Source organism: Chrysochloris asiatica, unplaced genomic scaffold, assembly GCF_000296735.1.
Source record: "Chrysochloris asiatica unplaced genomic scaffold, ChrAsi1.0 scaffold00030, whole genome shotgun sequence".
NCBI lineage: Eukaryota > Metazoa > Chordata > Mammalia > Afrosoricida > Chrysochloridae > Chrysochloris > Chrysochloris asiatica.
This window is the reverse complement of record NW_006408548.1, coordinates 15,680,346-15,690,894: the sequence shown is the minus strand read 5'-3', so window position 1 is coordinate 15,690,894 and position 10,549 is coordinate 15,680,346. Positions and strand designations below refer to the sequence as shown.

Sequence of the window (10,549 nt, the reverse complement as noted above, 5' to 3'; positions counted from 1 at the left end):
TCCCCCAGCTGTGAGCCTTTCAACCTTCTAAGTATTCCTTTATATGTGGTTCAGAGTTCTGGGACCATCCCCTGAGGCTGCTTGGTCGGGTATTCTGTGTTGTTGTTGGAGGAGCTTCTGCTATACATCCACCTGATCCGCCATCTTGTTTGTTCTCCAATAGCTTCACATTTTGATATTTTTATTTAATGAAGGTTGTGATGATTTTTCAGCAATACTTTTTGACTTATCCCATGCTACCTTAACTAAAAAGAACACGTTTTTTGTTTTGTTTTTATATCTCCAAGTATGCCTAATTCCCTTATCAAAAACCTTCAACCCTCCCCCTCACCAACAAAGAACCTCAGGACCAGAAACATAAGCCACAGTAAAAATTGTGACATAAGCAAACAGCATACCAGAATTTTACTAAATATTCATAATGGTGATTATGAAGCCAAAAGTCATTATTTGGATGCAAAGGGTTTCTCTTCTTCTTAAAGTACCTAGATCTCAGCAGTTTTGGTTTTGAATTGAAAGTAAATGAGTTCTCATTATAAGGCCTCCACCCCTTTCTGAAGGAGCTCTGGTAGTGGTTCTTCAGTGGGCTGCTTATCTCATAGAAACTACAGGGGAGAAACAGAAGGCTTTCTGCTCCCTTAAAGATTTACAGCCTCGGAAGCCCTGTACAGGGTCGCTAAGAGTCAGAACCGACTTCACGGCACATAACAACAACAACCCCTTTCTGTATACCAAAGCCAAAATTCACTGCTATCAATTCCACAGCAACTCATAGTGAACCTATAGAATGCTTCCCAGGCTGCAAAGTTTTATATGGGCAGATAGCCTCAACTTTCTCCCAAGGAGAGGCTGGTGGGTATGAATCGCGGACTTTGCGGTTAGGAGTTCAGTGCAAGGGCTTAAATAGTTGGTGGCTTTTCAGGTGAGAAGCCCAACTGCTGGGTTGTGAAAAACCCAGACTCATACCGTCATTGGCATTGTTGAGCTCTGAAGAGCTGTAAAACCTCTAAGAGTGTCAGAGGTGAGTTGAGAAGGTGTCACAGGATGAAGGCAGTCCCTAAATAGGTCACAATTGTGCACACGCTGTATCTCACATAACAGTACTGGCACATAATAAGGGCTTAACATATTTTCCCTTCAATACACTTTTAAATTCTTGGTTGGTTAGTTCTGTGCCGTGGAGTCAGTTCCGACTCATAGCGACCCTGCAGAGGGTTTCAGAGGCTGTAAATCTTTACCGGTGCAGAAAGCCTATTGATTGATTTTGATTGTGAAGTGCCGTCGAGTCGATTCCGACCCATAGCGACCCTGTACAGGGTTTCCAAGGGTGTAAATCTTTACGGGAGTAGAAAGCCTCATCTTTCTCCCGTGGAGTGGCTGGTAGTTTCGAACTGCTGACCTTAAGGTTCGCAGCCCGATTCGTAACCACTACGCTACCAGAGCTCCTTTAACACTATCTAAATGAATACTTCTACCACCACCACCAAAGGATTTACAGCCTCGAAAACCCTGTATAGGGTCGCTATGAATCGGAACCGACTCCACGGCACATAACCACCGCCACCACTACTACGGAGTTATGGTGTGGTGCTGTTGGATAAGCACTGGACTGCTAACCACAAGGTATGCGGTTTAAAATCATCAGCCGCTTTTAGAAAAACCTACACAGGGTCGCTATGGGTCCGAACCGGCTCAGTGGCGCTTAGCAAATTATAAGTGCAGTATTTAACATCGCTGCTTTTGTTAAAGTGCCGACGAGTCGGTTCCTATAGCGACTCTGTAGAGGATTTCCGAGGAGTGGCTGGTGAGCTTGAACCGCCTACCTTGAGATTCAAGCAGCACTACACCAGGGCTCCAGCTTAAAACTAGTGTCTCTAAAATTGGATCACATAAAATCTATAACCTTAAAACTAAGAGGAATTGCTTTCTAGTCTCCCTGCTAACATATGTGCCAGTCAGAAGTGTAAGTGGACCAGGGATTGAGTGGGGACAAAGAACAGATTAATTATGGTGACGGATACGGATACTTATGGTGACCTAACATGCCAAAGCACTTGGTATTTAAAGCTCCTTTAAGCTTGGTTTCCTTCCCCCAGCCCCACCACGTGTCTTCTTCAGACACCATTTCATTGGGTCTGATGAGGTGCATAATGATTCAAAATGAATGAGCAAACTTGCCTCTTCATTCCTAAAACCTTAGCTTTAGGAGTGCTTTTGTTCAGTGGAGAATGGGACAACTTACTCTTATTAGGATGACCACTTTCATAATTCTTACTTATTTAGGGAGTCATGTTGAAAAGTAAAATCAAGATAATACATGATCATTGTAACTTTAAAATAGCATGGTTAATAATGTCTCAACCAACAAGGTCAGAAAAAAATTAATAACAATAAAATTCAAACAATACTTCAGTAGCATTATGCTTTAAGGTATTTACAAAATGTTGGGGGAAAAGCATCAGGTTACCAACAAGTAACTTTTGATAAGCAGGTGTATATAATCCACGTATTGAGCATAAAAGCGCAATCACCATTTTTGTCTTGACTTTAAGACAGTTAAAACAACCGAGAGAGAAGTGTTTGGGGCACGCCTTCACCTCCCTGCCGCCTAGCACTCTCCTTGAGACCTCCAATTCACCCTGACGCACCCCGATATCAGGTGCCAAGTCGTAAGAGCGAAAAAACTTCCTCTTTCCGGCGGGGTGGGGCTTGTGTGGTGTCGGGGCCCCAGCCTGCGTGCTCCTGCGTGGCTTTACTCCTAGACCAGGGTCCCTCCGGGCCTGGCTGCCCTCCGAGGCCGGGCCGGGAGCCCCCAGACCCGTGCAGAGTAGGCGCCGCGCCCCGCCCGCCCCGGCGCTTCCGCCCAGCCCCACAACCCCGCACCTGAGGATGTTGTCCGCATAGGTGAGCAGCAGTTTGGACGCCTCCAGAAAGGTCTCTAGGGAGTTCTGGCAGAGTTCGGCAACGGCCGGGGACGAGGAGCCCGAGGAGCTGGCCAGCGTCGCCGCCGCCGCCGCCATGCTTGAGCACCCGCGGCCGTCGCCGCCCCTCGCGCGCCACGTCCCGCACTGAGCAGGCGCCTCCGCGCGCCGCGGCCACTGCAGCCTGCGGTGGGTGGGGGTGGGAGTGGGAGGGACCGGTCAGGAGGGGCGGGGGCTTGGGTCAGGGGGGTGTGGGGTGGGGCCTGGTGGTGAGGATTCAGGGACGACCAGGTGGTTTTACGTGCGTCCTATGGCCAGCCTCAGTTGATCCAGCCAGGAGTGTGGGAAAGCCCTGTACATCTCCACCTAGCCTCGCCCAGATAAAACAATCTTCCAGCCTCTTCTAGCAAATTGCCAAGCTCTCCTAGATAGATGTGAATGAAAGGCCCCAGAAGGGAGAAACAACAAACGTTCAAAAACAAACTAATGGCTATAAGCTCATCTGTTTTCAGATATATTGGTTCCTTTTAGAATTAAGTGTATGACTGGAAATTTCTTACATAAATCAGCGTTCAAATAGTATGACAGCACTGTATGGAAGTGTGTTTCAAACTGTATGTTAAAAATCAGCACAGATAATAACAAAATAGAACGGAGGTAAGGAAGGAAGAAAATAAAATCATGCACTCCGCATAGTAAGGGCAAAAATTGTTTCGGGCTTTGTTTTACAAATAGATGAGTCCGGTAGCCCTCTTAGAAGTTACATCCTCAACTTAATTTATCTACCTAACCACACCTTTGAGAGTATATTCATCAGTATTAAAAATTACTTCTTTTATTGCAGAAATATATTGTCAAACCTCCGAAAATATTTTTCTTGAAGTTATGTTTCTAAGATAGGTCATTTGCCTACTCTCTTTAAATATTCTTGATGATCTTTGCTGTTTTGAACTTTTCTTACAGTATCTCTGAGCAAGACCTTGAACTATACTATTCTCTTCAATTACCATTCATGACAAGTTTTTAATAAGTTGTTTTTGAACCAACTTCCAGAAATAGTATATTTAACAGGTTAGCTGCTGGAACTGAAAAATTCAATGGCTTAATATGAGAATTTTCTAGCTCATAGTATAGCTTTTTTCTTTCAGACATCCAGGCTTTTTCCATCCCTTAGAGCAGAGGTGAACAAACGTTTTCTGTAAAAGTCTAGGTAGTAAATGTTTTAGACTTTGGAACCATGTAGTCTTTAGAGCAACGATTTGCTTGCTTCTGCTGTTATAATGTAATAGTCGTGTCACTAGGGGGTGAGGGGGCTATGGACTGTACCAGGTAACATGGTCACAGTGAATGACACCAAAATGACTGCCTATAACATTTTTCTGGTGTTTCAACAGAGATTTATTAGTATTACAAAATATCTTGGTAGCTAGCTATAACAGCAAAAACATTTTTCATGTTTTGAAACATGAAAGCCCAGTTTACATATATCAATATGCCCATAAGGCTAAACCTCTATGCTGATTGACTTTCTGAACCTACTAATGTGGCACTCTGGGTTTTCTGAACCTACTAATGTGGCACACTGCAAAACCCTTTAAACTGCAAAATCAGCAGATCAAGCTTACCAGCTGCTCCTCAGAAACCCTATACAGGGTCACTATGGGTCGGAAACAACTCATTGGCACTTAACAACAACAATGCGGTCTGGTCAGAGTCCTGGTGTGGCGCTGTGGGTTAATATACTGGTCTACAAGGTCTACTTGAGCTACAAGGTCAGCAGTTCAAGCTTACCAGCTATGTCTTGGAAACCATAAACAGGGTCACTATGAGTGGAATCCAACTCGATGGCACACAAACAATGTGCTTTGGTCAGAACTCTCTTTATTACCCAACTTCAATGACACCTTGAGTCACGTGATTTTGTCTGCACAGCTACAAGCATGCTCTGTTTATGTTGCTGTCAGTGCTGTTATAGTTGTTAAAATGAACAGACATTTCTTATAGTTCTTAAATGTGTCTACTCTGAATTGTATCTTTTAATTGAATTTTCACTTAAACTGCATGAAACTATGTAAATGTAAATATATTAGACTGTGTAATATAATATATAAATGTAAAATAATAAATATAAATAAATACAAAATGTAAAAATAATGTATTAGACTGTGTGCATGTTATTGTAATTTAAAGGTATAATTTTAATTTTGCAAGTCGTTTTGGTCACGGAGTCCTGGTGTAGCACTATGGGTTAATGCACTGGACTGCAAAGTCAGTTTTTGAACTACAATGTGTGCAGTTCAAGTTCACCAGCTACTCCTTGAAAACCCTATTCAGGGTCTCTATGGGTCGAAACTGACAATAATGACAACAACATTGCTGTTACATTCAATGATATATGGAAATTAAGATTTCCGAGTAACATTAGTATAACAAATATTACTAAGGATTCTGTATGATATGGTCCTGGAGGAGATCCATGGGAGACACTGTGAGTTAATGCACTGGGTAACACCAACCCGAGTTACACCACTCTACAAGACTTAATATAAATGGGCATGGTGTGTTCCAATCAAAGTTTATTTACTAAAACAGGCAGCCTACTAGATTTGGCTTGCAGGGTGTAGTTTGTCAACTTCTGCCATAAAGCCTCCAAGTTTTCTGCACTTAAGCCAGTGACTGGAGAAAAAAAGAAGATATATCTAATTTTCAATCACATGGTTCTTTCCCATTTGATTGGCAAGAATGAGGCTCTATCTAAATAAAAGAGGAGACTAGGAAATGTAATCCCTAGCTGAACATGGTATTCCTCACAACTCTGTAACACTGAAGATGGGGGTACAGGAAGAAGGTTGGGACTAAAGCTGTCTCTAACACAGTTGAAAACCACCGGGTGATCCTTGGACACCCTATACAGGGTCACTATTAGTCAGACCTGACTCAATGGCACTTAATAATAACATTTCCATTAACATATTTATCATAATAATTCTTTAAGAAAATCACTCATATAGTGATTTATGTGGGGTTTTTGTTGTTGTTGTTATAAGTAACAGGACACTTTCCAAACAAAATCTTAGGAAACACAGTACACAAAAAACAAACAAAATTGAGATGCTCTAGAATAGAAGCAAGGGAAGGGAGGGAGGGGTCCAGAATGTGGTCAGCTTAGCCTTGCCCTTGACAAAAATAATGTCCATGGGGTACTTTTGGGGAAATAGGAAACCACTATGTGAAAACCAATATAAAAGTATCGAGATTGTGATAATTACGCATAGTTCATAAAATAGCCATTTTAAAGATTATTCTGTAAATTGTTTATTGTAAATTACTTGAACATTTAATCTCTTTCAAATAATTCTTTACCAACTTTTCTCTTAATGTCTGTGTAAATACATTACAATCTTTCTTGAACACCACTGTTTATGAAGCTATTAGAGGAATTCACCATAATTGAGAAATTTGTCTCATTCTTTTCCCATCTATTTCTTCCTACTAGAACCATGTTGTAGATATTTTGACTTTTTAGTTTCCTTTTGAAAAGCTGGGGATATTAAGCTACTCTCCATCCACCATTGTTTCAGACAACTAAAAATGGTCTAGTAATAAATAAACGTGAACCTCCTATACTTTTACTGTTTTGTTAACTCCCAAACACTGAATTTTCTTTCAGATTCCAGGTATATAAAGAACAGCATCTTTATAGTTGACACATGATGGCACTATTCTTAAATGGATTTTTCTTTTTTTCTTTTTTTTTAAATAAAGAACCTGCTAAAATTTTTCTCAGGATGAGTTCTACAATTTTTTTAAAAAAAGAAGAAAATATTGATCTTAACAAAGACCATCAGCAGAAAAGGGTTGAAACTTTCCACGAGCTGGTGTGGTGTCATTATGCATTAATCAGCAACTATACAGGGTATCTATGAGTCGGAATTGACTCCACAGCACTTAACAACAACAACATTTATTGAGCACTTACTGTGTGCAAAACAGTCTGAGATAAATGGCATGGTGGTAGTGGTGGTTGTGTGCCACCAAGTCGATTCCTACTCATAGCGACCCTCTATAGGGTTTCCAAGTCTGTAATAAGTCTTTATAGGAGCCAAAAGCCTCATCCTTCTCCCTTACAACAGCTGGTATTTGAACTGTTGATCTGGTGGTTAGCAGCCCAGCTCATAATCCACTACACTGCCAGGGCTGCTTGAGACAGATGGCAGAAGGAGTTTTTAATCTAATGTTGTTGGTCAAGTACTGTTAAGTTAGTTCTGACTTATAGCAACCCTGTATAGGGTTTCTGAAGAGCAACTGGTGGGTTTGAACTGTGGTTAGCTTATCCTACAGAGCCATACCAGGAGTCTAATCTAATGAAGATAAAATCTAAATAATGATAATATTTGACATAGGACTATCCCTTTAGTTTATAAAACATAAGAATTGATTGTAACAGAAACAACTCATTTGGTCAGTAACACACTAAGTAATCCATATGTATTAGTCAATGTAAGGATGTATGTTTATTCAGGTGTTGTTAAGTACCACTGAGTGGATTCCGACTCATGGTGATCCTGTATAGGGTTTCAAGGAGCATCTGTTGTGTTTGAACTGCTGACCTTGCGGTTAGCACTCTAGCGCTTACCCTACAGCACATCAGGACTCCTATTCATTTATTCACCACGTATTTATGAAGTGACTACTAAAGTCTAAGCACTGTGTGAGGTACTGGGGATACAACAGCACAGGAGACAAGCATGGGCCCTGCTTTCATGGAAGTGAGTTTAGAGTAGTGATTAGTTAGATACACAGCAGCAGCAAGGTCAGGGAATTTCTTGTTTGTTAAGTGCCGTCGAATTGATTCCGACTCATAGCAACCATCATTCTAGGAGCAGCTAGCAGTTCGGAGCCACTGACCTTGTGGTTCTCAGTCCAGTGCTTATCCTATAGTGCCACACTAGAAATGCAAATTCAGACCCATCCTTATGAATGTGGTCTTGCAGTCTATAATAACAAGAAGCCCACAAGGTGATTCGTTGTTGTTCTTGAGAATATACACATCAGAACATATAAAAGTTCACCAATTTCTACATGTACAATTCAGAGACACTGATTGCATCGTTCCAGTTATACAACCATTCCACCCTCCTTTTCTAAATTGTTCCTCTCCATTGATATAAACTCACTGACCCCTTGGTTTCAAAATTGATAATCTTTGAGTTGCTATCAGTTTGATCCCATACAGAGAGTTCTTAAAAGAGCACCATGCACAAGGACAACATTCTTTACTAGTTATGTTAAACTAGTAGTTTTTGATGTATCTGAAAAGTTTGTGAACTAATTTAGAGGTAGGAGACCTGCTATAGTGCTGAAGGATAATATACTGGACCGAAAGGTCTGTTTGGACTGCAAGGTTGGCAGTTCAAATTCACCATCTGCTTCTCAGAAACCCTATACAGGGTCGCTATGAGTTGGAACCAACTTGACAGCACTTAACAACCACAATTTAGAGGTAGGAAAACTTGGTGGTGCAAATGGCTAAGTCCTTGGCTGCTAACGAAAAGGCTGGCTGCTGTAGTTCACCTAGCAGTACCTGGGAAGAAAGACCTGGTGATTACTTTCAAAGAATTAGTCGTTGGAAATCATAGGGAACATAGCTCTATTTTGATACACATTGGGTGGCCATGAGTCAGAACAGGCAACTGGTTTGGTTTTGGTTTTGGTTCGAGGGAGGAACATTTCACTGCGGGCTGCAGTTTCATGTGGAGGAAGCATTTGAATAAAGCCCTTAAATTTGGAAGTTAAGGTGAAAGAGAAGTCTTCCTAGTGTGAAAGAATCCTATACACCTAAACAGGGACAATATTCTAGTGATGTTTCTGTTTTAACATCTCCTGCCATTGCCTTAGTTTAGGGCCTCTTTATCTACTGTACTGTCTAACATTGTCCTATGTCTCCTCCCTGTTTGCATTCCCACATCTCTTTAACCCACACTGCTGCAACAGAATCTTTCTAAAGCACACTTCTGATTATGTTATTTTCCTGGTTAAAAAAAAATATCAGTGTCCACAGGAACACTGGTGGCTTATGCATTGGACTGCTATCCACAAAATCAGCAGTTTGAATTCACCAGCTGCTCCAAGGGAGAAAGATGAGACTTTATGCTCCTTTAAAGATTTACAACCTTGGAAACCCTACACAGGGTTGCTAAGAGATGGAACTGACTCGACAGCACAAAACAACAACAATCCCTTACTCACACATTAAAGTCAAGTAGTGTCAGGTACCAGGCAGACAATTTAAGTTTGTAAAGTGACCTTTCTCAAGACAAAAAGGAGTAGCAGAATTCTCCGTGTCCTTCTTAGAGAATTTTTAATTCAATAAAAGAATGTTAATTATACAAGGGCTGCCAGCATTTGATCTTTGGCTATAGGATTACATCCAAAGTTCTCAGGGTGACACCTACAACTTTTTGTGATCTAGCCCCTACTTTGTTGTTCTTAAGTGCCATAGAGTTGGTTCTGACTCATAGCTACCCTGTATAGGGTTTCTGAGGAGTGGCTGGTGAGTTTGAACCACTGACCTTGAGGTTCAAACCAACCTTGCAGTCTAGTACTTTACCACAGTGCCACATGAGGACTCCAAACCCTGCTTTACTCATGCCTTTTTATGGGTTTGTCCTATACCACAAATATGACACTGGCAGTATTGAACATGATACTTCCTGTCTTCGGACCTTTGTTGTACTCCTCTTGCCAGGAGATCCTTCCTTACCATATTCTTCTGAGAAGCTTCTATGTATTTTCAAAATGCAGCTCAAGGATCACTTATTTGGAGTTGAAGCCTTTCCTGACTTCACAAGGAAGCAATGACCTCAATGTCCCTTTGTATCCAGATTTTGTTTCAGTCAATTAAACACACTTGTTTTCCATGGCTGTCTCCCTCTACTAGATTATGAGCTTCTTGAAAGCAAGAACCCATTTATGAATAATAATAATGGTACCTGTGATAGTTAAAAGTTTTTTGTCAACTTGACTGGGCCAGTATTCTCATTGGTTTGTCAGTTAAAATGTAGTAGTCCCACAATGATGAGATCTACTATGAGCAGACATTCAGTTGAAAGAAAGTTTCCTTGGGGGTATGGCTTACCTATTTTTAATATATTGGATGCTCAAGAAAAGCTTCCTTGCTTTTCTACTGGGTCTGGATTCTGCATCTGACTTGTCATCCAACCTCTGGTTCTTTGAGCTTGAGCCAATGACCTGACCTATTGCCTGCTGGTCCTCGGAGTCCTCAGTATCCTGCCATCTTTCCTGCCTGATGTGCCTGCTTGCTGTATGACCTGCTGATCTTGGTTCATCGGCCCTACAGCCTCCAGCCCAGCATGTGACTTAGAACTTGCCCACCTCTACAACTGTGTGAGGCATTTCCTTGATATAAACCTCTCTTTTTATATACACATATAAGCTTCACTGGTTTTGCTTCTCTGGAGAACCCAGTTTAAGACTATTCACTTTTGTATCCCAGAGTCTGTACACAGTAGGAGAAAAATGTTTTTTGAAGAAAAGAAAGTATGTTCCAAATATAGATATGAGAAAATAAAAGTTGGGGTCATTCAAGAGATAGTAGGATCAAGAGT

General features: G+C 41.3%; 1 protein-coding gene across 1 annotated transcript in view; it reads right to left on the bottom strand.

The window, feature by feature from the left end:
- Positions 1–3,011, bottom strand: part of NGLY1 (N-glycanase 1) — a 99,404-nt gene extending 96,393 nt beyond the window's left edge. Inside the window, exon 1 of the mRNA XM_006851618.1 lies at positions 2,884–3,011. The gene's annotated coding sequence lies outside the window, so the exon portion shown is untranslated. The remainder of the gene's footprint in view (positions 1–2,883) is intronic.
- Positions 3,012–10,549: the final 7,538 nt, after the last annotated feature.